A 26,975-nucleotide genomic window follows, 5' to 3' on the forward strand; every position below is an offset into this window, starting at 1 on the left:
GCCTTTTGTGTGTACTCAGTACCTTCTAAATCTCCTTTTTCCTTTTCTCCTCTTCACAATTCATAATTTGTAGACAGAATAAAATATGCTCTAACCCTTCCTCAATCTGATTTGAAGTGGGCATTGTCTGTAAGAAATTGCCAAAATTGGTCCCCTTTGGTAATTTACCTTTATTTCTAGATGGAAAACAGGAGGATTCTGCTTTAAAAAATAATGGAATAAATTTTTCGGGCACACCTATTCTTGCTTTTCTTCTTATTACCTTTCCCAAAATAACCTATCTTCCAAAAGAACATATGCTTGTGGTACAAGAACCTCTCAAAATATAATAAAAAGTCATTTACAAATAACCTACAGATAACATGAACTTTCTAGGATATGTGAGATAACCTTTATCTCTAGTAATAAATTAGCTATACTAATTCCTCCCTTGCCTGTGGACATATGTAAAGTAATAAAGCACTCAAATGGCCATGCATGACACCAGTAAGTAAAATATTTAGTTTCTCTAATGTAATACTTACTGTTTGCCTTAATAACTATGTCTCTTTTTAATTTATTTCATAGAACACAAAGTGTAAGGTCCTGTGTCTGAGGGGTAAATATTGTTTGATATGGAGAATGTTAAACTTTAGCTATAACATAAATGTACGGAAAATATATTTTAAAGCATTTACATAAATTTATTGTATACTGCTGGACCTTAAAAAGCTGAAATGAGCCTTTTCCCCCTCTACAAAAGGAGAACAAGTGCTTTGTTGGTGGTGGTGGTGCACAGTGGGGTCATAATAAATGGGGATGTACTAGTTCTGTAGAAAACAGATGGGTAATCCCAGTCTTTAGACAACACATAGCAAATTTAGGGCAATTAAGCAAAACATAATATTTCCTTTCAAATGTGGATGAAAAGTCACCCTAAGATGTCTACAACAAAGGGGGCTGCCAATAGGGTTATTATAGATTCATCCTTGCCAATTCCTATTGATCATACCTTCACAACATCTTTTATATCCATGTCCTCTCTACTCCCACTGTCTACCCTATTTCAGGCCCTCATCCCTGCTTGCCTCAACTACTACAATAGTTTCTTAATTTGTCTCTTTTCTCAACACTGCTGCTAAATTGATATTACTAAAACACAGATATGACCATGTTATTCTCCAACTCAAAATTCTTTAGTCATTTCCTTGCTACCCCATTGATTAATTAAAAAAAAATCCTCATTTTGACATTTAAAGCTTCCACATATATTTCTTAAGTGATATTACTCCCTTTACTCTCCATTTTAGTAAGATTACAGCTAGTTGTTTCTAGTTCAGGAATAGCTAGGCGGAGCAATAGACAGAGTACTGAAGTCAGGAAGACATGAGTTCAAATCCAGTCTCAGATACTTATTAGCTGTGTGACCCTGGGCAAGTCACTTAACCTTTGTCTGCCTCAGTTTTGTTATCTGTGAGGATAATAATAGCATCTACCTCACGGGATTGTTGTGAAGATGATATGTGATAATAACTGTAAAGTGCTTAGCACAGTGCCTGGCACATAGTAAGCACTATATAAATATTAGCTATTATCTCTATTATTCACAAAATGCCATCTCCTGCCTCCACACCTTTGCACAAGTGGTGTTCCCATGTTTGGAATGCACTTTATCCTCACCAAAGTTTCATAAAAATCTAGAGCTCGCTCAAGTGTTATCTTTCCCCCAAAGCTTTTCCTGATCTGTCCAGTTCTCTCTTTGTTGAACTTTGGATTGCTTTTGTATGTACTTCCTATTTATTCACCGTGTTGTAAACTTCCAAAAGAGTGCCTGTTGCTTAAGGGTAGGAACATTTTTGCTTCTACTCGGTCCATCATCGCCTAACACAATGTCTTGTACATAGTAAGCACTTGTTCTATTTTATGGTTATAAAGCAGAAAAAAAAACTGAATGTTTCCAAAAGTGTCCCCTCCTCAACAACATTTTAAAGTATAAATTTGCCTTGAGGTCTCCATCACCTCTTTTTAGTGCTTTCTCTTCCTTTCCCATTTCTTTAACCTCATCTCTAAGGGACCTAGTTATACTCATGTTATCTCTTGACAACCCAAAAGTTGGCCTTATCTCTGGAGATATGCCATTCAGGATAATAATAAGAGCATTTATGCAGCAGCACTTTACATTTTGTAAAGCATTTTCTATCTATTAACTCATTTAATCCTCACAACAACTTTGGGAGATGGGGGCTATTATTATCCCCATTTACAGGTGAGGAAACTGATGCTGAGATATTGTCATCTTCTCAATTACTCTGTTAGCATCTAAGGTAGGATTCAAACTCATGTCTTCCTAACCCCAAGTTCAATGCTAGGGCAACACTTAGGACAAAAGAACTAATAGCCTGACTATACTCTGCCCTGATCAGATCATATCAGCAGGATGGAATTCAATTCTGGACAGCACATTTTAGGAAAGATGCCGATAATCTGGAGAGTAGTTAAAGGAGAGGAACCAACCAGTGAAGGTCCATTCTCTTATTCTTCTAATATTTCATAGAAACCAGTGAGCTATTTTGCCTTTTTCTTTTAAAAATATTAATAAATATTTTTATTTAATATTTTGAGTTCCAAATTCCATCCCCCTTCCCCCTCTCTGAGGTAGCAAGCAATCAGATATAGGTTATACATGTGCAATTATGCACAACATTTCCATATAAGAAGACTCAAATAAAAGGAAAAACAATGAAAGAAATTGAAAAATAATATGTGTCAGCCTGTGTTCAGTCAATATCAGTTCTTTCTTTGAAGGTGGATAATATATTTCATCACCAGTCCTTTGGGATTGCCTTGGATCATTGTATTGCTGAGAATAGTTGTCATTTGCAGTTCTTCATCAAATAATACTGCTGTTACTGTGTACAATGTTTTCATGCTTCTGCTCACTTCACTATACATCACTTCATATAAGTCTTTCCAGGCCTTTGTGAAATAACCCTGCTTGCCATTTCTCATAGCACAATTGAGGGGCATTCCTTTGATTTCCAATGCTTAGCCACCACAAAAAGAGTTCCTATAAATATTTTTGTACAAATAGGTCTTTTTCTCTTTTTTGGGATGTCTTTAGGATATAAACCTAGTAGTGGTATTGCTGGATCAAAGGGTATGCACAGTTTTATAGCCCTTTGGGCTAGTTCCAAATAGCTCTCTGGAGTGGATAGATCAGTTTACAACTCCACTAACAGTGAATCAGCATCCCATTTTTACCACAAGTTAGTTCTCCAACATCCAAGATTTTCCTTTATTTTACCTTTTTCTATGGTAGCCTTTGTGGGGTCATCATCAGTGGTCTTGACCTATGTTTTGCCATGAGACTCTGATAACTCTGGAGGAGAGAGCAAGGCTGATGACTTTGCACAGCTCTGTTTCACTTAAATCTAATTCACTTGCAAGTCAAGACATCACCCTCTTGATGTCATTGGTCCTCTTTGAGAACAAAGGATAAATAACAATGTTAGCCTTCACTCTTTTTATAGTCAGCTTACCTTCTTTATCTAGACCTTGCTTGAGATTTTTTTTAATGCCACCTAAAGCATGAGTCACTGAACCCTATTTGCATTCGTTAACCCAACGTCTGGGCAGATGACCTGAGGAGCCCCACACTACACGTTTGGGAACAGATCATGTCTTTAACCATTATGAGAATTCTGTGGTTATCCATTGCCCAAAGCACTGGGTCATTTGCAGGTAGGGAAGCAAATTCTAATTCTTAAAGTTCTACAGAATGTAACACATTATTATTTGCTCTTCTCAGGCTGTGCTTTGTAATAATTCCCAGGATAATATTGGTGCTAAAAGGAAGATTTGGAGGCAGCCAATAACACAGAAAACACTGCACAATTTCGTAGACTTCATTCATTGAGGTGTTCTCCTATAAAATTTGGGTCCCCTTCTTTATCTAGCTACAGCTGATGCCCAAGATACACACACACACACACACACACACACAAGTATATATATATATATATATATATATACACACACAAGAATGTATATATGTGTATATATACACATACACATACACGTGTGCATGTATGTACACATGAACACACATCTGTATTTATCAATATATGTGCTTATAGATATCTACATGCATACACACATCACATAAATGTGTGTATATGCATAGATACACATACATATATACACACATACATATACTTGCTGATGAATTAACTCAATAAAATACAGTCAAGTCCATATTATAATCTGAATAAATGGTACTTTTCAACTGTTTCCTAGGTAGGTATTAAGGAAGAAGGAAGAGTTGGATTTATGAGATGCTTCTAAGGAAGAAACATCATGCTTTTTGTACCATTATTTATAATAACAGATAGTCAATACTCACTAGATTGCACTCTTTGGAAAGCACCCCCCCAAATTTAACTTCTCCCTTTTCCCTATTCATCATCAAATCTTATTTTTCTATATACTTTTTCCTTAGGGGTTTGGCTAGCTAACTGGCTAATAATGATAAACTAATCAATTACATGTTGATTGGTGATTTTGGCTTAAAACATTATCCCTCATATGTTTGTATTTTAACTTTGGATTTCAATGTCTTAACCTAAAGCAGGGGTTCTTAATTTGCAGTCATGGATAGGTTTTTTAAGGGATCCATGAACTTGAGGATGAAAAAATATATCTTTATTTTCACAAACAATTTTATTTGTAATCATTTGTAATCTCATAGGTTTTCTTTTATTCATTTAAAGAAGGGGTTCTGAAACTTCACCAGACAAAAGGGTTGAAAACTTATTCAAATGCATGAGAAAGGGTGGGAATTTCTGGCCAAAGCTGACTGATCGGGGGAGGTGGATGTTGGGATTTCTATTTTCTTCATATCATGCCATATAGGAGATTTTTTCCCTATCTATGCATAAAGTTAGTCCTTCTTTCTAATTATGCTATTTTTTCAGCCCTTTAGGAGTCTAAAGTAGTAGATCCTTCAAAGCATAAAGCAGACATGAAATCCAGAACTCCACACTGTGACTAATGAGTCCCATATTCTCCTGAAAGGGCTGCCTGTGGAATTTTTAAAGGTAAATATCAAAAGATGAAACATATACCTAAACTATGCATGGTATACAAGTATACTCATTAAAGAATGCATTCCCCGCCCCCCCAACAGCAACTTACACAGCCTACTTATAAAGACCTAAATATAGTAAAACTCCATTTACAATAGAATTGAAGCAAGACCTATAGACTATGCAATTCACCATAATATGAAAATTACAATTCTGTGGCCTACCGCATAGCTCAGGGAAAACAAAATAAGTAAGTTTCCAATAAGATATCATAAAATCATTTTCATCTTGATGCTCTCTCAGACCAGGCTCTTTGAATCACATGAGCTGCTGAACAGACATAAATACTCCAAGACTCATTTAACAGCAGCCCCTGAAGAAAGAGGATATTATTCCTCATACTTTTAAAATGCCAGTGCTCAATAGGTGTCCAGGAGCTATTTCTTCACCATATAAATATCAAACTGGTCTACGCCAACCTTTTTTTTCCTGCTAGGGCTTAAGGAATCTAGCACTTGGTCTGCCCCTTTGCTTCCTGTGAGATAAAAAGACTGTTTAAAAAGTAGCTTACATATTATTTGAAGAAAGTTAAAAGAAAAGAAGGAACCTCAGAATTCATATAATTCTGTGCTCTTATTTTACAGATCAGGAAATGAGCCACAGAGAATCACAGTGAAGTGATTCAATTCAGCTCATGCCAGCTAGGTATTGTTGAGAAGAAGACAAAGGTGAAAAATGTTCTTCCCTCAAGAAGCTTATAATCCAACTGAGGAAAACAAGTAAATAGGCAAATAAATACGAGATCCTTTGAGGAGGGAGAGAACACTAACAATTAGAGGGATCAGGAAGATCTCTTGGGAAATGATACCTGAGTCTTGATGGACACAAAGGATTTTGGCAAGCTGGGAGGCAGTACAGAGGAAGGAAGAAGCACTATATAAATGTACAGGATTAAGAGGTAGCATGCCATCGTGTGAGGAAGAACAAAAAAGCCAATTTAATTAGGATATAGAGTGTCCATAGAGGACTAATTAATGTCACATATGAGATATCTAAGTTAAGCTTAGGGTTAGAGTTAGGGTTAAGGTTACCCTTTCTACTATATTAAACTTCTAACATACCCATTCTTTCCAGCCAAGATTCCCCCTTGGTTTCACCCATTGATGGTACCACTCTATGCCATATTGGCATTTGCCCTTATTCGTTCCCCTTCATATCTGTTCCATGAGTCTCCATATCTTAGTTAGACAGGTATTGATAGTGGTAGCAGGGGGTGGAGGCAAGGTTGAAAGCTTGATAGAATGAGAAATCAGCAAACCTGGGACACAGTTTTGTAAAGATAACAGAGGATGATGGATTTACAGATGTATGGGACCTCAAACGTACAATTCCCTACATTTTCAAGATGAGGAAACGGAAGCAATAAAAGGTAAATCCCAATGGCAACAGAGATGCAAAGAAATAGTTGAAAGAGGAAGGTAGGGAAAGTCAAAGCTGCAGGAAGACTCTCCTATCACCTCCCCCTTCCTTGTACCCTCTAACCTCAGGCACTGAAATGGATAGGAAGCCATTCTATATAGAATTACTAGATAAAGTTAAGCAAAGTTCTTGTGAAGCTTTGAAAGTTAATGAAGTTTAAACTGAACATAATGGAAGGGATGATCTGTAAATAGTGTTTAAGGGCAAATTGATTTTCCTCCCCCACGGATTTCACTTCTGCTAGACACATGCCGTGGTTTACTGTGTTATGTATGGCACCATTTTGTGCTTATCCCAAAACTGGAAACAGATTATGTATTTTACAATATAATCATACTTTGTTGGTCTTTACCTATGATATCATTGCTGTAGAGTATTTCTGGAGAAGAAACTACCTCTATCAATTAAGATTGTCACCCACTAGGAAGCTTAATGTCTTATTAGTCTGTCCAGTCTCAGAAGCATTAAGTAACTTTTATATAACCTTGCTATGTGAGAGGCAGGTCTGGAACCCAGATTTTCCTGATTCCAGGGCTATTCTATATTGTTTCTCCTTATGAACTTAGGTTTTTTTTTTTTTGTTGTTGTTTGTTTGTTTGTTTGTTTTTTTGGGGGATGAGGCAATTGGGGTTAAGCGACTTGCCCAGGGTCACACAGCTAGTAAGTGTTAAGTGTCTGAGGTCAGATTTGAACTCAGGTCCTCCTGACTCCAGGGCCAGTGCTCTATCCACTGAGCCACCTAGCTGCACCAACTTAGTTTTTTTTTTTTTAAAGAAATTTATAAAACTCATGCCTACAACCCAAATCATTCAACTTTAAGAGGGCACAAGGCTTTAAATGTTATCAAAAAGCAAAGTGTGCTATCTATTCCAAGATTTTCATGGTAGCACTATATGTAATTTAAAAAACAACAACCTTGGAACTAAATTAAATGTCTAGCAGTAGGAGAATGGTTAAATAAATTGTGGTACATTTAATGCAATGGTTTATAATGCAATTAAGATAAAAACATTTGAAAATAAAGAAATCTCAAAAGAGCTTTATGAAATAATGCAAAGCATTAAAACACAACTAGAAGAATTGAACCCACACTAATTATGATCACATAAATAATGAATGAGTTCGGGCAGCTAGATGGCGCAGTGGATGGAGCACTGGCCCTGGAGTCAGGGGTACCTGAGTTCAAATCCGGCCTCAGACACTTGACACTTACTAGCTGTGTGACCCTGGGCAGGTCACTTGGCCCCAATTGCCTCACTAAAATTAAAAAAAAAAATGAATGAGTTCAACCAGACAAGGAATACTAATTGGGACCTTAAGGAAATGCTATGGTACTTATTCACTGAAAATAATTTAAATACTAGTTAATAATATAACTAGTATAATAATATAACAAATAACTAGATAATAGTTAATAAATACTAGTTAATGAAGGCAGCTAGGGGCACAGTGGATAGAGCACTGAGCCTTTAATCAGGAAGATGTGAGTTCAAATTTGACTTCAGACATTTACTAGCTATGTGACCCTGGGTAAGTCACTTAACCCTGTTTGCCTCAGTGTCCTCATCTGTAAAATGAGCTGGAGAAGGAAATGGCAAACCACTCCAACATCTTTGCCAAGAAAACCCCAAATGGGGTTATAAAGAGTCAGACACGACTCAAAAAAACAACTAAACATGACAAAGTGATATCTGCTTATAGTATAACAAACCCACACAGGGCTCTCAAAAACACAAATTATTCACAGTGATATTTGACTCTTCTTTGAGAATATATATCCAGAGGAAAGTGCAAAATTCTATTTGCCTGGAGAAATGTTTGCCTTCACCTGTCATTTCTACTTGCATCTCAACATTTCATTCTACCTCCTGGCTACTATTTGCAGTGTTTTGCAGATGTCACTAAAACACAGAGTCCCTGAGTCATGGGCCAAAATATCTTCTGCCAATGTTCTGAGTAACACTCTTTGCAGAAGCTTTAATGCAGCCCATATACCCCCTGGCTCCCATGATCACTCAGCCCTTTGTCCACTACCACCCCTTTGGTTGACATGCAACTGGTTACAATTTTCTAACTCTCTCTGACTCCAAACTGCCCAAATCTATTACAGAGAGGAGCCCACAGTAATCCCAAATAAAGGTGTGGACGTGAGGGAACAAGCTGCTAACCATCTGGCGACCAGGTGCTTTGTAGCCAAGCTGCCCACAACACAGTGCTCTCCTCTCCACTTCCCAAATATCCAAAGGAGAAGATTTCCATATCACAGAATGTTCTCCTTGTTTTCACATGCCTCATTTTTAGAGCCAAGTCAGATAAAATATAGAACATGTCCAGACCAAGGGGTAACTGGGAAAATGGTGAGCATAGCTGTGACTCCTTTTCAGGAAAAGCTGCACGCACCGATCTTGGTACACAGGAGGACCGCTGAGACAAGCCTAACTGCCTAGTTCTCAATTTTAGCTATGGCCTAGAATCAAAAGTAGAAACTAAACCAGATGGAAATAGTAACCATTTACTGTGAAAGATAGGGCCAGCGGTCACAATAATGTAAGTACATGCCCCATATACTGGTGGCAGAATGATATTATGAATAGATGGCCGGATTTAGAGTCAGCAAGATCTGGGTTCAGTTCCTGCCTCTGACACAGACTAGCTGTGTGACTTCTGGACGAGTCATTTAATGTCTCAGTGTCTTGCTCAGCTAAGTCTGTAAGTTATTGAAGAGATTTTCATGGGGGTTATGGGGATGAGGATAGAATAGTTCAATACCAGGAATCCATGCCATTTAAGTCACAGTTTCTCCTCTCCTGGCTGAAAAAGAAGCCTGCTATATTCTGGAAAGACAATGGTATTTAAGGTGTAATGGGAAAAGCTTTAGTTTAGGTAGTCAGGATAACTGGGTTCTAGTCCTGAAAACTGCTGTGCCTACTGGGCCAAGCTTCTACCTCTCTGGCCCTTAGTATCTTCAGCCAAAAAATAAATGAAGAAGTGTAGCTTTCTCTTAAGTTCCCCCTTCCACTTTGAGCTGAATAAGGCAATTACTAGGCCTTTATAACATGAAAAAAAATTCATGCCTAAGAAAGTATTAGAAATAATTGAAGTTAATGTTTAAAAAAAACCACCTTTCCCATGTTTGGAATAGTAATCAAAGAGAGGAAGCTTGGTTTTTTTGTGGTTTTTTTTTTTTTGTTTGTTTGTTTTTGATGAGGGTAGCAGATTTACTGATTTTTTTTCCTTGAAACACAAATGCAGAAGTTATGGTTTATATTGTGGGAACTGCTTCAGTGCACTAGAAAACAAATGCTTGAGAAACAGACTCTGCTTCATATTTAAACAAAGAGATTTTAGGTTAGAATGGATTAGAATGTGAGGGTTGGAAGGTGCCTTCGGGATCCGGTAATGCAACCCCTTCATTTGACAAATAATGAAACTGTGTCAGAGAAACAAAATGACCTCCTGTATGCGCCACTCTCCACACTTGTGTCTCATCTTTTATTTGGAAAGTTAATGACAGAGGAAGAGCTGGACAATGTAACTGATCACCCACATCTCCTGCCTCTCTCCCTTCCTTGCCCCTTCATCTCTCATAGCAACATTCAAGTTCAGGCCTTCAGCACCTGCATCTGACCTGTTAAGAGCTCCTTCCTAATAGGTTTCCAAATCTCTTTTCCCTCCCATACATCTCACAAACCACTGCTGGATAACAGTCTTAAAACATCATTGTGGTCACGTCAGGCCCTCTGTCCAATGACTTTCTCTAACTCCCTAATTGACTTACAGAATAAAGTCCAAATGCTTCACCTCGGCGATCAAGGCCCTTTCATAATTACTTAAACACTCAACATTCTTTCTCATGACTTCCAAACTTGAATTCCATACTCACCATCTCATGGGCATCCCTTGCCTGTTCTCACTTCTGTGCTTTTTTTCTTATTCGGTTCCCTCTTGGCATTTCAAATTCTTCTAAATATTCACTTCCTTCACACTCACCTCCATGAGTCTTTCTGAATCAGTCTAGTCCCTAGTGTTCATCACTTCCATTGAGCTTCTCTAACACTTGCTATAGGTCAGGCATTAATAAACAATACCTTGCATTTACTTACTATTTACTTTTCCATTGATTTATGTTTCCTCAACGCTGTTATAAAACCACAGAATGGCACAGGTGGGAGAGGACTTTGAGATTATCTGGTTCCTCTCATATCATAGATGAAAAAATTGAAGCCTCCAGATGTGACTCACTTGCAGAGGCAGGTTGCTGAGTGAAATCTTCCAATTCAATTTTCTAATGGTTTGAGTTATCCATGTCTCCCTTCCATTAAATATGGATATTTCAGAATTTGATTTAAAACATCCAACACTATAGTCAAGAATTTGAATAAGACCTATACCCAAATAATGAATGGCTAATATAGAAAACTACTACAAGCTAGGGGCAGCTAGGTGGCGCAGTGGATAGAGCACCGGCCCTGGAGTCAGGAGTACCTGGGTTCAAATCCGGCCTCAGACACTTAACACTTACTAGCTGTGTGACCCTGGGCAAGTCACTTAACCCCAATTGCCTCACAAAAAAAAAAAAAAAAAAAAAAAAAAAAAGAAAACTACTACAAGCTAAACAAATTAAGTTAATAAGCTCTGACAAATATACTCTTAGTAGAAATGAATCCATACCAAGCCAAGAGGTAATAGTAAACACCCAGATAATGCTCACCTACATTATATCTACAGGGTATAATGGCAGGTTAGAAAAACAGAAACAAAAACAATGGGTTTAAAGTCAGAAATTATGGGTTCTATTTTTGCACTGCTACAAACTACCAGTCTGACTGCACAAGTCGCCAACCTTTTCCATACCTTAGTTTCTTCATCCATTAAAAAAGAGGGGGATAGATTAGATGATATCTTACATTTCTTCCAGATTTAACCTATGATTTGGAAAACTAATAGTTTGGGTTGCAGAAAAAGCTACACGAGGGGGCAGCTAGGTGGTGCAGTGGATAGAGCACCAGCCCTGGATTCAGGAGCACCAGAGTTCAAATCCGGCCTCAGACACTTAACACTTACTAGCTGTGTGACTCTGGGCAAGTCACTCAACCCCAATTTCCTCACCAAAAAAACAAAACCCCTACACTTTCCTATTATTATCAAAATGGCAAGAAGCAAATACAAAAAATTTGAGGAAAAGGTCAACATTCTGGGGATGGATAAATTGCTGTGTTTGTTAATTATTTCAGAAAATGTTGTTATTCTATGTCACATATCTGCTCGTGTATACATATGAGTAGACTAACATAGATTTGCAAAAATGTTTTATGTACCTCATCTCATTTTTACTCACACAAAACTCATAAAGAATGTCCTACAGTTCTTTTGATCTCTACTTTCCAAATTAGGGAAACTAAGATTCAGTGAGATGAAGTATCCTGCCCATGGACATACAGCAGGTTTTAAAGATTGGAATCAAACCCAAGACTCTGAACTTCACATCCCAGGCTGCTTTACTATGTCAACCTGCTAGTGCTTTGTCAGGCTGGCCATTTGTTTTTTAAGACAACTCAAGAATCATCTAAAAATGAAATAAACTCACTGGAAAAACTCAGAATATTTTAGCAAGAACAATTATTTCTGGTCCACAAGCTATATTTTACAAAGTATCCTATTTACTTATGTTTATAGTACCAACTTGTTTTGTGGCCAGTATCTTACAAGTGTTTACAACTGAAGCTGCTGAGAGAGAAAGAGAAAAAAAAAAGCTAAGAAACACATTCCAAAACGAAATAACGACATTTCTCTGAGTCTAATTTGCACCTTCTAGAATTTAGATGGAAATAGCTTGCCAAATTTTCATTTCAGTTTCTCTTAGACTCCCAAGGCTTGAGGATAATTATAAATAACATAGGGTGAGGGGCAGCTAAGTGGCGCAGTGGATAAAGCCACGGCCCTGGATTCAGGAGGACCTGAGTTCAAATCTGGCCTCAGACACTTGACACTTACTAGCTGTGTGACTCTGGGCAAGTCACTTAACCCTCATTGCCCCGGAAAAAACCAAAATAACAAAAATAAAAAACTATAGGGTGAACTAGACTATGCCCTAGGGTGGAAACATGAGGTGGGGATGCTTCCTTTCCATGGAGGCCACTGTCTTCGCACCATGTCATTAACCAACACTGGGGCTCAATCATTTGTTGGCTAGCCTATCCTCAATGTCCCACCCTGTGGGGCCTTGAGGGCCACCTCCTCATATCTCCAATAGGATAAATGTTAAAGTAAACTGTTCCCATTGCTGTGCCCATTATAGGTGTGTCCTCTTCATGCTACTACCACTCCATCCAAAAAAACCAACAATAAAAATCCTAAACTTGGTTTTGTCCCAAATGAGGAAAAAAGCTATCAATGAAGCTCTGGGCTTTCGTGTGAGAATAAATGTAATAGAAATGCCACTAGCTTTAGACAATAAAGGGAAAGCTAGAAAATTTAAACAAGTCTAGATTTTCTTGCTGTGCCCCTTTCTATAACCACTCTAGACAATCTTTGTTTTCTAGGTACTATTTGCTGATTCCCTTCCAAAAGTATATCATCAATAAATAAGAATAGGGTTAGCAAGGGTCCCAAGTTATGATGCTTAAAATGCAATGTTAGCTCTATCACTGAATTCCGATTCTTCAAGATGCGTCGTCTCTAGTGTTTAACTAATTATATTAATAAAGCACAGACCCTCCCTATAGGGACAGAGAAATTTTCATTAAAATTTAAAAATCAATGTGAGGTACTCTTAAAGATTCTGTTCCTGTTTCTTAATGAGTCATCACTCTTGCTTGAATGTTATCAGAACTTTTCCTCCTCCTGGTGTAGACCTATGATTGTATATCAATTTGTAGAACTTCAGTGTAAGAACTTCTTCCACTGATTCAAGATGCAGCTGAGAAATTAATCTGAAATTGAAAGTTTTTGAGATTAGCCCAAGAGTCCTGAGATGTCAAGTAATTAGCCCATGATCACACATCTAGTATGGGTCATAAGTGGGACTTGCCTCAGCTCTTCTTGAATCTGAGACTGATGATACTCTATCAATAATGGAATGTTATCCTTTTATTATCAACAATATTTAAACTAAATAACTTCAGGTTTAACCTATAGAGGAAGAGCCCCCACAGGAGGAACCCTTAGGGAAGAACATTTTATGATTTACTAAGTAATACCATTTTATTTTATTGGGGGATTTCATTTTTCTATTGACCAAATTCTCACAAACCACGTTAAAGGCAGAATCTAAACTCCCTGAGGGCAGGAACTGTGTCATTTTTTTTTTCTTTGAGACTCCAGCACCTAGCATGAGTGGATAAACTTAATAAATGTTTGTGTTTTATGTAAAGAACTGTAGTATTAAATTCTCTTTTACAAGATCTAGTCCACAAACATAGAGAATAGTTATACAATGACATTGGTTTTCTTTGCCCCAGTTGTGTCTCAATACCAAAATCCTTCAGAAAAAGGTGATCTCTTTCTTGCCTTCTCTCTCTAATGTACACAGAAGAAAATCTATAAGAAGTCATGTTCTTTCCATTTGCAGTCTAATTGGGAAGGTAGCAGTCCCCAGGTACTACTGTATTTCTGATGATGAAGAAACACATTTATCTAAGGGATTTTTATCTCTCCCCCCCCCCTACACACACATACTATAGATTATAAGGGTGAATAAATCTAATCTATGCAGTAATTCTGGCACTGTCACATTACTGAATTTTCTGGTCATTAATTCCTTCAGTTCTTGGCAGTGGTGAGTGTGACAGAGGTCTTCAGTGAATTAATTGTACCTGCATCTCCCAGTGAAGGCACAAACCCTGGTTCTACTTGGTTTCCTTCCTGAAGGATGCACATTGCACCTTTCAAATAGTTGTCAAATAAAGACAGTACAATGCCTAAGCAGCGTGGGTGCAGGGTGAAGCATCTACTGAAAGTGGTAACCATAGGAACGGCTAATTCCTATTTAATTTACTGTCTTTTAGTAATAAAGGGGAAAAAAGATGAGGGAGCCAGGAGAATTGTAGGCATAGAAACAGAAAGACATAAGAGTAGGAAGATAAATAGAGGAAAGGCAAAAGCACAGAGATCCACAGTCTTTTCTGCTCATTTCCTTTTGGATAAAAATAAGAAAACTGAAGGAAATACCAAAAACAAGGATTATACAAGGATCATCTTTTTTTTTTTTTTTAAGTGAGGCAATTGGGGTTAAGTGACTTGCCCAGGGTCACACAGCTAGTAAGTGTTAAATGTCTGAGGCCAGATTTGAACTCAGGTACTCCTGACTCCAGGGCCAGTGATCTATCCACTACACCACCTAGCTACCCCCAAGAATCATCTTTTAAAAGAGGTTCGTGGTGTTATAGAACATTAATTAGTTTTTCTATGAATTCTCTGCAGACACTTCCCAATTTCAAAGTTGTCCCAATCAGTTCTGGACACTGGCCTTGGATTTTAAAGTAAGAAGCTACCTCTTTAAGTGCCCACACAACTCACCACTCTATGTACGTGCTCTCAAACCTCCAATGTGAATCTGAACCTTTTCGAATTGAAAGCCAAGACGTAAAAGTAGCCTTGAACTAGGTGTCTGCCAGGGTTTTTTTTTTTTTCCCCTGACTGAGACATAGCCCTGCCCAGTCACCTACTAAGTAGCCCTGAGTTTCTGAGGCCTTCCCTTCTTTAAAGGAATATGAAAGTCAGTTGAGTCACAAAGTTGGGCACACCTGAGCAGTCACCTCACTCCACCCTTGGCCCAGGCTGCAGGACTGGAGCCAGAATAGGCATGGAGGAGGAGCAAGAAGTGAGGGTGTGTGTATCCCATGATATAATTAGGACATGTGGTTTCTAGTCCTTGCTCTGTCCCTAGCTACCTATGTGACCATGGTAAAATCACTTAACTTCTATAGGTCTCTAAATTGAGAGCCTTGACAAAGATGATCTCAAAGTTCCTAACTTTAAAATTCTAGAACTCTCTGAAGTGTTGGATATAAAGCCCAGTGTCAATGTCTTCTTACAGATTAGAAATATAGGGTAGAATATTGGGAAAAAAAACACACAACCCAAAACAAACAACAGTAACAGCAAATCACTCGACTTAGAGACAGAAGATCTGGCCTTGAGTACTAGGACTCTGACCTTGAACCAGTCACTTACCTGTTTTGAAACTCAGTTTTCTCACCTGTAAAAGGGGAGCAGTATTTGCATTATTTTCTTCATAAGGTCGTTGGGAGGAAAACACTTTATAAAATGGCAGTCTATAAATCTGAACTATTATCATCATTAGTATTATTAGTCTTTTCTAGATTTTAAGCATATCATCCTCAGAAGTGTTTATGTATATGTATATGTATGTGTATGTGTATGTGTATGTGTATGTGTATGTGTATGTGTATGTGTACATACTTGCATACACACACACACATATGTTTTGGTCCAACCTTGTGATTTTTATTAATGTAGGAAACTCCCTGGTATATGGGGCAGAGGATAAGAGGGAGGATACAAAGCTGATTTGTTACAAATACAATAAAACAGAGGGTGAAAAAGGAAGATTTTTTAATTTCTATAGATTTTCCCATTGAATTGTTTTGGTGCAAGTAGAGGAGAGTTCCAGTCTATTCACTCATGGAAGGAACTTCCAGTGTAGAAACACCCCTCATCAATGCTGATGGCAGGGATGCTAACCCATGATGCTAAAAACTGCAGCACAGAATGGAGAGTTTACATGACTAGCCTATGGTCACACAGCCAGAGTGTCTCAGATGTAGGACTTAAACCCACATCTTAGGGTCCTAGATCTAGATGGGAAAGAACCTCACAGATCATCTAGTCCAATATCCTCATTTTAGAGATAAGGAAACTGGGGCCAAGGGAAATTAAGTAACTTGCTCAAGATCAGGTGGATAGTAATCTTCAGAGGTAGGATTTGAACCCAAACGCTCTGATTCTAGAGACAGTACTTTCCTATTAGAATGGTATATCTCTAAGTATCTATATCTCCCTTTACTCAAGGGGTGTGTGTGTGTGTGTGTATATATACATATGCATGTATCTCTCTGTGTGTATGTCTATATCTGTATCTGTATGTGTATGTGTGTGTGTAGCCTTTCTTTGTATTTTTTCTTCTTATATAGTAAGAACTTAATAAATGCTTTTCAATTGACTGATTTTCTGCTATACCATATTGACTCCAAAGCTGGATTTCTATGTAGTATGCTATGCCACCTGTCTTTCCCCAATGGAAAAAAAGGTAATATTAAAAGGAACAAAGAATGAAATTTCATTTATAAGTGCACATGTGCTCTTTGGGGTGAGGCAAAGTAGCATAGATATTGTTCCATGCTATAGTGGACAGAATTCTAACTTTGGAGTCAGGAAGACCTGGGTTTGAATTCTACCAAAGAAACTTAGCTGTGTAACCAAACCTACCACTTAATGCTAAGACACCCCTTATCTATAAAATGGAGATAAAAATAGCACCTACCTCACAGGATTGTTATGGGGGCCAAATTAAATGATGTATAATGCATCATTTCATAAAGTACTTTACCAACCTCAAAGTGCTACATAAATGTTTGTTAATGTCGTTGTTATCTTTTACTGAAGGATATGGAGGGTGATGGTTTAAAAAAAGCACATCAATATGTCTAATTTGTTTCTGAACAAAAAGATTTGATGCTATGATTCCAAAATTGGTTTTTTTTTTAATTAGTACTGACCTCCTCAAAAAATTAAATATGGGCAATTGCTGCCAGTGAAAGCCACAGTGACCCCAAAGTACATCTATTAAAAAGTTAATTTTCAGCTCAGAAAACATTTTCTTTACATAGAAAATGAAATATAGCCACTAATGGTAAAAGAATGGCCAAAGTCTACCAAGATAAAACAGAAGAGAAAAAATGATGAATATTAGGTAGTACACATTCATGAAATCCAAGCAACACCAAATCCTGCTATTTAAGTAGGTTTTAACACCAATGTTGACATAAAAGTAGAGTAGTGTTCACTGGTCTCCTCAAAAACCAAGATTAAAGAGCAAAAGCAGCAATTTCATAGAGTGTTGGATTGAGAGTTAGAGGGGATGTTGGAGGATAATCTAGCCCAACTCCCTCATTTTATAAAAACTGAGGACCAGAGAGAAATTGTTTGCCCAAGCTCATATGGGTAGCATGTGGTAGAGATGCTATTTGAATTCTGACTACATAGTCAGTACTTTTTCCCACATCTCCATGAAAATATAAGAGTTATGAGAATCCCTCAGATTATTCTTGTACAAAAGACGGAGAGTAGGGAGTCAGATGATAGTACAATTAGACCAATTAAAAACTGGCTGAATGTATAAAATGAAAGAGAAGCCATTAATGGTTCCATGTCATCTCTGAAGAAAGTCCTCAGGGGAGTGTCTCACGAATCTGTATGTGACTGTGCTACTAAACATCATTATCATTCGCCCACCGACTTATGGGTAGCATGTGGCAGAGACATCATTATCAATGGGTAGATTAAAGGCACAGATGAGGTATTGATTATTTGTCTATGACACAAAAAGTGTGAGATATACATAGTTCACTGGGTGACAGGATTTTAAAAGATCTTGACAGGCTAGAAGATTGCACGGTATCAAATAAAATGAATTTGGGAGTGATAAATATAAAGTGGTATACTTGAGTTCAAAAAACAAATTTCAGTAGCAGAAAGGAAGATAGTCAAGCTGACTAGCATTTTTAAAAAAATAACTGCAAGTTTTTGTGAACTGTTAAGTTTAAAAGGTCAACAGTTGTGATATGGCAGCCTAGAAAAAAACAATAAAATTTGGGACTACATTAGGACATAGGTTGCAGACATAAAGAGGTGATACCATATTGTACACCGATCAGAGTCATTTGAGGTATTGTGTTCAGTTCTGGGTATCACATTTTGCAAAAATACACTGAAAACTTGCTGAGCATCCAGAAGAAGGAAATCAGGATAGTGAAAGACATTTCATCTCTAGCATATAAATATCAGTTGATGAAACTGGGAATGTAGAATAGAAAATTTGGGGTAGTCTTCAAGTGTTTTAAGGGCGAGCATGGGAAAGAGGGACTAGATGGGCTTCTTCAATTTAGGCTTGATATAAAGGAAATCTTCCTCATAATTGGACCTCTCTAAAAGAAGAATAGGCTGCTTTAGGAAGAAGTTAATTTCTTCTCAAGCAGAGGCTTGGTCTGACCATTGGCCAGCTTTGTCATAGGTGAAATTCTCCAGATATTCATTGTACAAGATAGTGAAGGTCCCAACTAACTCTTAAGATTCTGTGACTCCACAGTGTCACAAAAGGAATATATGCCAGGACTCAGAATTCCTTTATTACTAGATTTGACCACTACTTGACTGGAATGCATAATTCTGAACTGAATTGTTGGATTGTCCAAAAGCCCAGAGGTGCGTCTTATTCTTTTAGTCAATCACAGAATATTTCTTGTATGGTTTCAACTTCTTTCATCCAATGACCCCACCCCCAAAGCCTCAATGATCTTTTACAATCGACCAAGTATTAATCAAACCTAGTTTATTTTTGATTGATGGATTCAATTTGAGGTTTTGTATGATTTCATTAAATCGGACCCCTACAATTTAAACAAAATAAAACCCAATGAACAATTGAATTTAATATGTTCTTGTCATGTGCCAAATTGGGAATACAAAGAAAGGGGATTACATTCTAAAAGGAAAGAAAATGGAAGAAAATACACACTCAGTAACCTGAGAAGGGAAAGCTCTCACAGCTGAGGGAAGGAGTGGTGGTGACATGTGGAGGGAATGTGTCACAAAAGTTCTCTTACATAAGGTTATATTTGAGGTAAGGGATTCTAAGAGGTAGGGGGCAAAGGGAGTGAGGTGTAGGGGGCAGGGTGTGTGGGACAGCTTGGGTAAAGGCATGGAGATCAGAGATGTATTCAAGACAGCAGATTGCACAGAGTTGAACATAAGAAGATTAGAAGGTAAGAAGGGGCCAAGTTGGGAAGAGCTTTAAATGCCAAACAAAGGACTTTAAATGATCCTAAGGGAACCCCTATACAAAGGGGGTTTGATGAGTAAAATGTCTTAATGGTTGAAAAAAGATTAAAAAGAAGCAAAAACATACCCTATTTTGCCCCTGTCAATTATGGATCCCCCCCAAGTTTTTAAATATTATAGATTCATAGACTTTTAAAACTGGAAAGTACTTTAGAGAACAACTAGTTTGGCCCCTTCGTTTTACTAATTAGGAACCCACAGTTCAGAGAGGTACAATGTTTTATCCAATTGCATCTAGCTAATTAGTAGCAGATCTGGGATTAGCCTAAAATCTAATAATCTGATCTGGTGTTCCTTCCTCTATTTTATTTATATACATATGTGTGTATACACACATGAACAACTACACATTAAACATATGCATGTTTATGTATGCATATATTACATATATGTTCAGAGAACTATTATCATTTCAAAGATATTAATTCTATCTTTCTGGAATGGAGAAGTCTGAAAAACCCCTGATTTATATTATTTGTGTTAAAAAAAATTGGGCCTAATCTAATTCACTTTGGTATTTTAATTTACCCTAAAGAACAACTTCTAATGAGTATTCTAAAAATTTCTACAAGGAAGAACTCAAAGCCTGAGAATAGCAGAGGGATGCTGGGAACAAAATAATGTTGAGGCAGAAAAAACGAAACAGATTCTTTCCTTCCCCACCCACCCTAAAAAATGTGCTCCTTTGAATGCATCATTTTCCCACCTTCATGTCCAACTATAAACAGAGCAATTTTCAAATTCTTTTACCCTCCTTCCTCTTGCCAAGGGTCATTTGAAAACTTTTATTTCTTCATTTATACTTTATTAACAATTTTATGAAATTGAAATAATTTTATGGGAATGATCATCCTTGGAGAATTTCAAAAAGTCTTTTATCATGGGTACCTTTTCTTTATTTTGGAATTTTTATAGGTGCATAGTCATTGATAACAATGTCCTTTCATTATTCTTCTCTTGTGGATATGATTGAGGAATATATACACACACATGCACACACACACACATATATATACATATATGTATATATACTTTCCTTCACAATGCAGTTTTCTCTTTTAAAATATTAACATCTGTCATATATGTAGACACATATATGTACATATATGTGTGTATATGTGCTCATACATTTACAGCTGGAAGAGACCTTAGAGATCATCATGTACAATCTCTATAACTTTACAGATGAGAAAACTGAAGTATAGAGAAGTGACTTGCCCAGGATCATACAGCTAGTATCAGTAATGGGATTTGAACCCAGTTTTTCCAACTTCAGCTATGACAAGTTGCTATATATACACATATACAAATGCAGGTATATATGTATATATTTAACATGTAGATATAGATCAGTTAAATTGTTATACATTTTCGAAAATATTATAATAATATTTTCTTGGGATTTTTGTGGGAAAACACATTTATACATTAAAATTTAGCACATGTAATAGAAGACTAACATGATAACTTCAGAAAGGATCATGTTTACATGATTTACACAATTCCCCAAACATTTGTCAGGTACTTGCTCTATAAATCAACTCACCATCCTTGGCACTTCCCAGTCTAAAATTCCCTCCATTGGTGATCATTCTCCTTTCAAAATGTAAGCTTGGATTGTCTACCTTTTTGTGTTTGCATCCATAGCATCTGGTGAATGATAAGCACTTAATACATTTTGTTTTCTTTCTTTTATCCCTTGAGTAGTTTATATATTATGAAGTCTTTCCATAAAAGGTAGTGCCTTCTGTGGATTAAATGTTTCTCCAAAAGCTTCCACAAGTCCTATTGGTGTCTGTTGTTCAGTCGTGTTCAACTCTTTGTGATCCCATTTGGGGTTTTCTTGGCTAGTTTGACATTTATTCTTCCACTTAATTTTAGCATTTTTGTTTTTTGCAGGGCAATAAGGGTTAAGTGATTTACCCAGGGTCACACAGCTAGTAAGTGTCAAGTGTCTGAGTGGATTGGAACTCAGGTCCTGAATCCAGGGCCAGGGAGAGAAGGCTACAGAGGATGAAACAATTCCTTCTCTCAAGGAGCTTATAGTCTAACATAACCTTGTCTTTAAGAGTCTTACTACCTAGCAGATGAGATAAAGCCTATATCCACATTTCAGCTTTATTATTTACTAATTTTCTGACCTTGTCTCTTCATGTTCCTGAGCTTTTGGGGTAGCTAGGTGGCACAGTCGAAAGAGTGCCAGGCCTGGAGTCAGAAAGGCCTGAACTTACTAGCTGTGTGATCTTGGGCAAGTCACTTCAACTCTGTTTAGCTCAGTTTCTTCTATAAATGGGGATAACAATAGTACCTACTTCCCAGGGCCTTTGTGAGGATCAAAAGAGATAATAATTAAAAAGCACTTAGCATAGTAGGTGCTATATCAATGTTAGTTTATCATTATTCCTCTTATTCTTATTCTATTATGATTGTAATAGCAAGTTGCCTGTGAGAAAGACACAAAGGAGGTAACAAAGTCCAAGAAGTGGATCAAATCACTTCTGTGGATTCATAATAACCTGAAAAGTGAAAAGAACCCAATCTGAAGCAGGGGCTTCAACCCTAGACAAGGTCAGTTTACCTACTAGTATGGTTGGTTTCCCTCATCTTGATGCACAATCTCATTGAAGGGCTGGGGGAAGGGAAGTATCATTAAGCCTTTGTTATCAAGGCACATAACACTTAATATAATGCTATGCATATGGTGGGAACTTAATAAATATATACTGAGTGAATAAATGATAAAAATATTGTGCTTAACTGGCAAGGATAGTGGCATGAAAAAGGGGGGAAATGTATTGTGTGTAGAAGGTGTTAGATTGAATAACAAGGCCTAGAAAAGTATAAAAGTATCATTTTAATACCAAATTGAAAGGAAAGATATGAAGGGAGAAGAACTCAGTGGAGATAAAAATAATGTTTATAAGCAAGAAGGACTATTGAGGATCATGGTGTCTTTCTGTTTTTGTCTCCCTAGAGCCAAGCATGGTGTGTAGCACATATCAATTGCTTAATAATTGTTTCTGGAAACCATCAACCAGATTCTGGCTACCCAAGTGCTATGAAAACATAGATGGTATCAAAATGGAAACAGTATGATGTGACTTAAAGGAAGAGGTATGACTCAAAGACCTTATTAATGTGCTTAGATCTTAAGTTGTATATCCTAAGAGCTCATGACACTTCCTTCAGAATCATTATAAAGGTTTATGTTTTACTAGTGATTTAACTAAATGTCTATTTCTAGTTTTGCAATATGTAGCTAAGGCATGAAGTATGGATCTCTGGGTGTACCATCAGTTATTACGACTACTATTTTGAATCCTTTAATCCGATCTGACAGGACTTAAGAAAATTGAGGAGAATTCTATTACCTGAGCCATAAAGAAATGTGAAAGAGGGTGGTTTGGTGGAAAGATCCCTGGACTTGGAGTTAGGGGATGTTGATTTGCAAGATCACAGGATTTAGAGCTATGAAGAATCTTAAAGGGAATTTCATCGAGTTCCCATTTTACAAATGGAAAAATTGAAGTAGAGGTGAAGGGACTTGAAGAATCATAGCTGATACACAATGAACAAAACCTGGGTTCCAACCCAGCTCCTCTGAATAAACCCACTGCCTCTCACCCAGTTCTGATATCTATTAATTATATGATCATGGCTAAGTCATTTCTCTTCTCCAAACTTGGATTTTCTCACCTGTAAAAGTCCTGTGAGCTCCATACAATGACAAAAGAAGGTTTTCTTGGAGGCCATGATTTTCAGCATCACGGCGAATATCTAACAATCATAGCTCTAGTCCTGAAAGGGGATCTCAGCAATCAAGACCCTTCCCCTCAGTTTTACTGATGGAGAAACTGAGGCCCAGGACAGGTAAGTGAGTTGCCCAAGGTTGTTACCTACCTCACAGGTTTGTTATGAATAAAATGATTAAAATGCTATATGATTGTGAATTATTATCAGTAATTGCAAAAACTAAAAACCACTATGACAGTTTCATTTCTTACATGGAAGATACATGGAAATAGCAATTTATACATTTAGTAAATGGAATCCCTTTTACATTAATATTAAATGCCTTTTAAATGTTAACATCCAAACAATATTTCTCAAGTTTTAGCAGCAACAGGGTGTGTCATGAATCTAGTCGAAAGTAACATTGCACATTTGGGTCAGAAGAAGACATGTCAAAAAAAAAAAGCCTCCCAAACATCCTTCTTTCTTTGCATTTCTGATATTTAGAAATTTTGAAACCTGAATTAAACCAAAAGTGGTAAAAGAATGAAGCTGTCCCTTCAGGCTTAAAAGAGTCTGTGCCAAAATTACATTTCAGGCTGCATGTTTCTGGCCAAGTTCAAGCTTCCTGAAAATATCACACACACACACACACACACACACACACACACACACACACACACACACACACACACACACAATTCATTTAACTTAGGAGAACATTACTGGATACTCTTGTCAGAAAAGGCCCTGAGATCTGAGATCACTATGTGCCTGCTGTTTAGTTACTACTGGGAGACAGCCTACAATCTTAGGGCTCCTGAAATACCTACTGGAGTGACCTATGAAGTAAGAACTGTGCCAGTTTCATTGGGTAATGCTCCCTCAGCACATTCTTTTTCACTCTCCTCCCAAACCCTGTATAAGGTGCTGTAAGCATGTCATTCATCAGGGAGGGAAGAGGGAGTTGCTGCAAAGAATGAGTAAGTCCTAAATCTGAGACTCCTCCTAAGTCCATTGGCTTTGATATCCTTTAGTCTAGACATAAAGCCCAAACCAGCACAGGTGCAAACAAGAAGAATCAGGTTCTTTGCTAGAAAAAAGGGACAGTAATAGGTGAAATAATAGAGGCTAGAGAAATTTAAATTGTTAGAATAAATTTAAATTGTGAGAATAAAGAAAACTCATTTTTGAAACAACCCATTGAGATCGCAAAGGTCTAACAAAAGATTCTCCTTTTTTTTAAAGGGGAGGGACCTCTCACCAAACTGTTGGAAATACACAGTAACCTTATACCAAACCTTAAAATGCCGAACATTTAAATAAGCTGCATAGTAAAAATCTTGTACTAGTGTTCCTAAATATACAATGATATCCAGTTGGGGAAATGCTTCTTTATAGAAATGAATCTGTGAAAACTAGATCAAAATGACCAGAAATATAATTTTAAAGGTACATATAGACCAGAAGAACACTCTTGGTTGAAGAAGCCTTTTAGTATATATGTATATGCATGTGTGTACATATATATATGTATATAAACACATAATATAAATATTATACATAAACATATATGCTGATTGAGATACCAACTATTCATGAAACCATAAGGATTCTTTCCAAAACGCACACACCTACCCAGCGCAACCAGGGCTTCATGGTACCTTCAGATAAAAGGACATAATCTGCCTCTCAGATATAAATGCTAGAAAGAGACCTAGAAAGTCTTTTTTTTATCAACCTAATTTCAAATTTAAAAAAATCATAATTACCCACAGCCTCATGATAGAGCAAAAGAGATTCGCTTTTACTTAGGGATGGTACCTGCAACCCATGCATGGGACATTTTGCATAATTTCTCTTACATAAAAAGGCTTTGTTCTCCACCGCCTCACTGCGGCTGAAAACCTCTATTTCAGTTTGCAGTCATTTCCTCCTCTGGCTGGTCTTTTTAAAACAAATATTTAAAAATACAAATTAATAGTCCTTATAGAACACCTCCTCTGCCCTACAAACAGAAACCTCCCAACAATATCCTTTGTCTTGACTTATAGCTAATGGCAATTTCATTTGACAACCCTTCAACATTCAAATAACAAAAATTCTTGGCCAAAAATGAACTGTCTTAAATGTTTTTGTCTCTTCTGCTTTGTGTTTAAAAAAAAAAAGCATAACCCTTTATATTTTCTTTTTTTAAGGTTTTTACACTGAGAGTACTCTGATGGGATGCACACAGCAGATGGTACATGGCAACCATCCCAAATAGGCTTGTTGCTGGTAAAAGCTTTTTATTTTCTGACAAAAGCTTTTTAGCCCTGTGATGCCAGTCAAGAGAAAATCGATTTCCCAGTTTGCAGGGGATGGTCTTTCTGAATCCTGCCCCTTGCCTCCTTACCCCCTCCTCCCAAGCCCACACATCCCCACTTCCACCCCCCTCGCACACACTTTCTTGAAATTTCCATCCTTAAACAAAAGAGGAGGGTGGGGAAGGGAGGCAACACTGCAGCCCAGAAACAACCATCATTAGGAAAAAAAAAGATTTAAAGAAAGAAAAGCGCAGCTATATTGGGTGGTGATTTCCATCTTCTTTGCTAAAAGGTTATTTGTATTTTGAACTTCAAAAATTTCATGTTTGTGCCTTTTGCCCGCCCCACCCCCTCACCTCCCTTTTTCATTGGGGAAAAAAAGAATTTTTCTTTTATTCCGGTACTAATAAATTGTATGGAAGATGACTAAAACGACAGGGCTGCTCTTTCACTTACCCGTCATCATGAAGCTTGCAGTAAGTTAAATACAGTTAGATAGGATATTAAAAATAAATAACTAAAAAAATTCCCCTTCCAGTCGTCCCCCACCCCTCCCATTCCCCTAGCTCCTCTTTCATTTACTGCCCCATAGTCTACCGAGCTCAGGTAATAACAGCTCTGGACAAGCTGATACTAAGCAAGACAAAGTGCGAGTCTGCAATTCATGGACCCGAGGAGTCCCTCACCTAGACAGGCAAATAGATGGACAACAGGAGCACCCTGGGCACACGGATCTTCGGAAGCTACTAATGGTTACGGACACCGTCTGGCAGGTGAGGGCTTTGACAGCTCGATCAATATCCACACTCTTACAAGGTGGCCTGGCCAGGGGGTGAAGTCAGTGTGGGGGTGCTGGTGGGAGAGGCTTTTGTCCCTCCCATTTAGGGCGACCTTTTTTTTTGGATCCTAGGTGATCTGGGTGGGGGAAAGAACCTCACTTATCTGACTAGACATAGTTGTATCTTACCTGGGCGCAGATCCTGGGCGCTGCCGCCGCTGCCACTGCCGCGGACAGCTCAAGTCCCGGGAAGGGAGGAGGTCAGAGGAAGAGGGATGGGAGGAAGAGAGGAGGAGGAAGCGAGGCTAAGCGAAGCGAAGCGAGGATGCTGCTGCTGCTGCTGCTGCCGCCGCCGCTGCTGCCGCCGCCGCCGCTGCTGCTGCTGCTGCGGCAGCCGCTGTGTGAATGTCCTATTGCAGTCCCAGCACTCTCCTCTCAGTCTGTGAGCAGTCTTGGGGACGCCTCCTCTTTGGCGAGCCCAGCCCCAGAGCCACGCCTTCCAGCTCTGCTCAGCCTCCCCCCACCCCTTTGCCTCCA

The 26,975-nt window shown here is 37.9% G+C and overlaps 1 protein-coding gene across 31 annotated transcripts in view; it reads right to left on the reverse strand.

The window, feature by feature from the left end:
* The window catches only part of MAP2 (microtubule associated protein 2), a 374,226-nt gene extending 347,462 nt beyond the window's left edge, over positions 1-26,764 (reverse strand). For 29 of the 31 annotated variants that reach the window (XM_043992416.1, XM_043992415.1, XM_043992401.1 and 26 more), the window contains exon 1: positions 26,628-26,764. The gene's annotated coding sequence lies outside the window, so the exon portion shown is untranslated. The remainder of the gene's footprint in view (positions 1-26,627) is intronic. The other 2 variants (XM_043992419.1, XM_043992418.1) reach the window with 1 other exon arrangement.
* Between the last annotated feature and the right edge of the window lie 211 nt (positions 26,765-26,975).

Source organism: Dromiciops gliroides, chromosome 3 (assembly GCF_019393635.1).
Source record: "Dromiciops gliroides isolate mDroGli1 chromosome 3, mDroGli1.pri, whole genome shotgun sequence".
Lineage (NCBI taxonomy): Eukaryota > Metazoa > Chordata > Mammalia > Microbiotheria > Microbiotheriidae > Dromiciops > Dromiciops gliroides.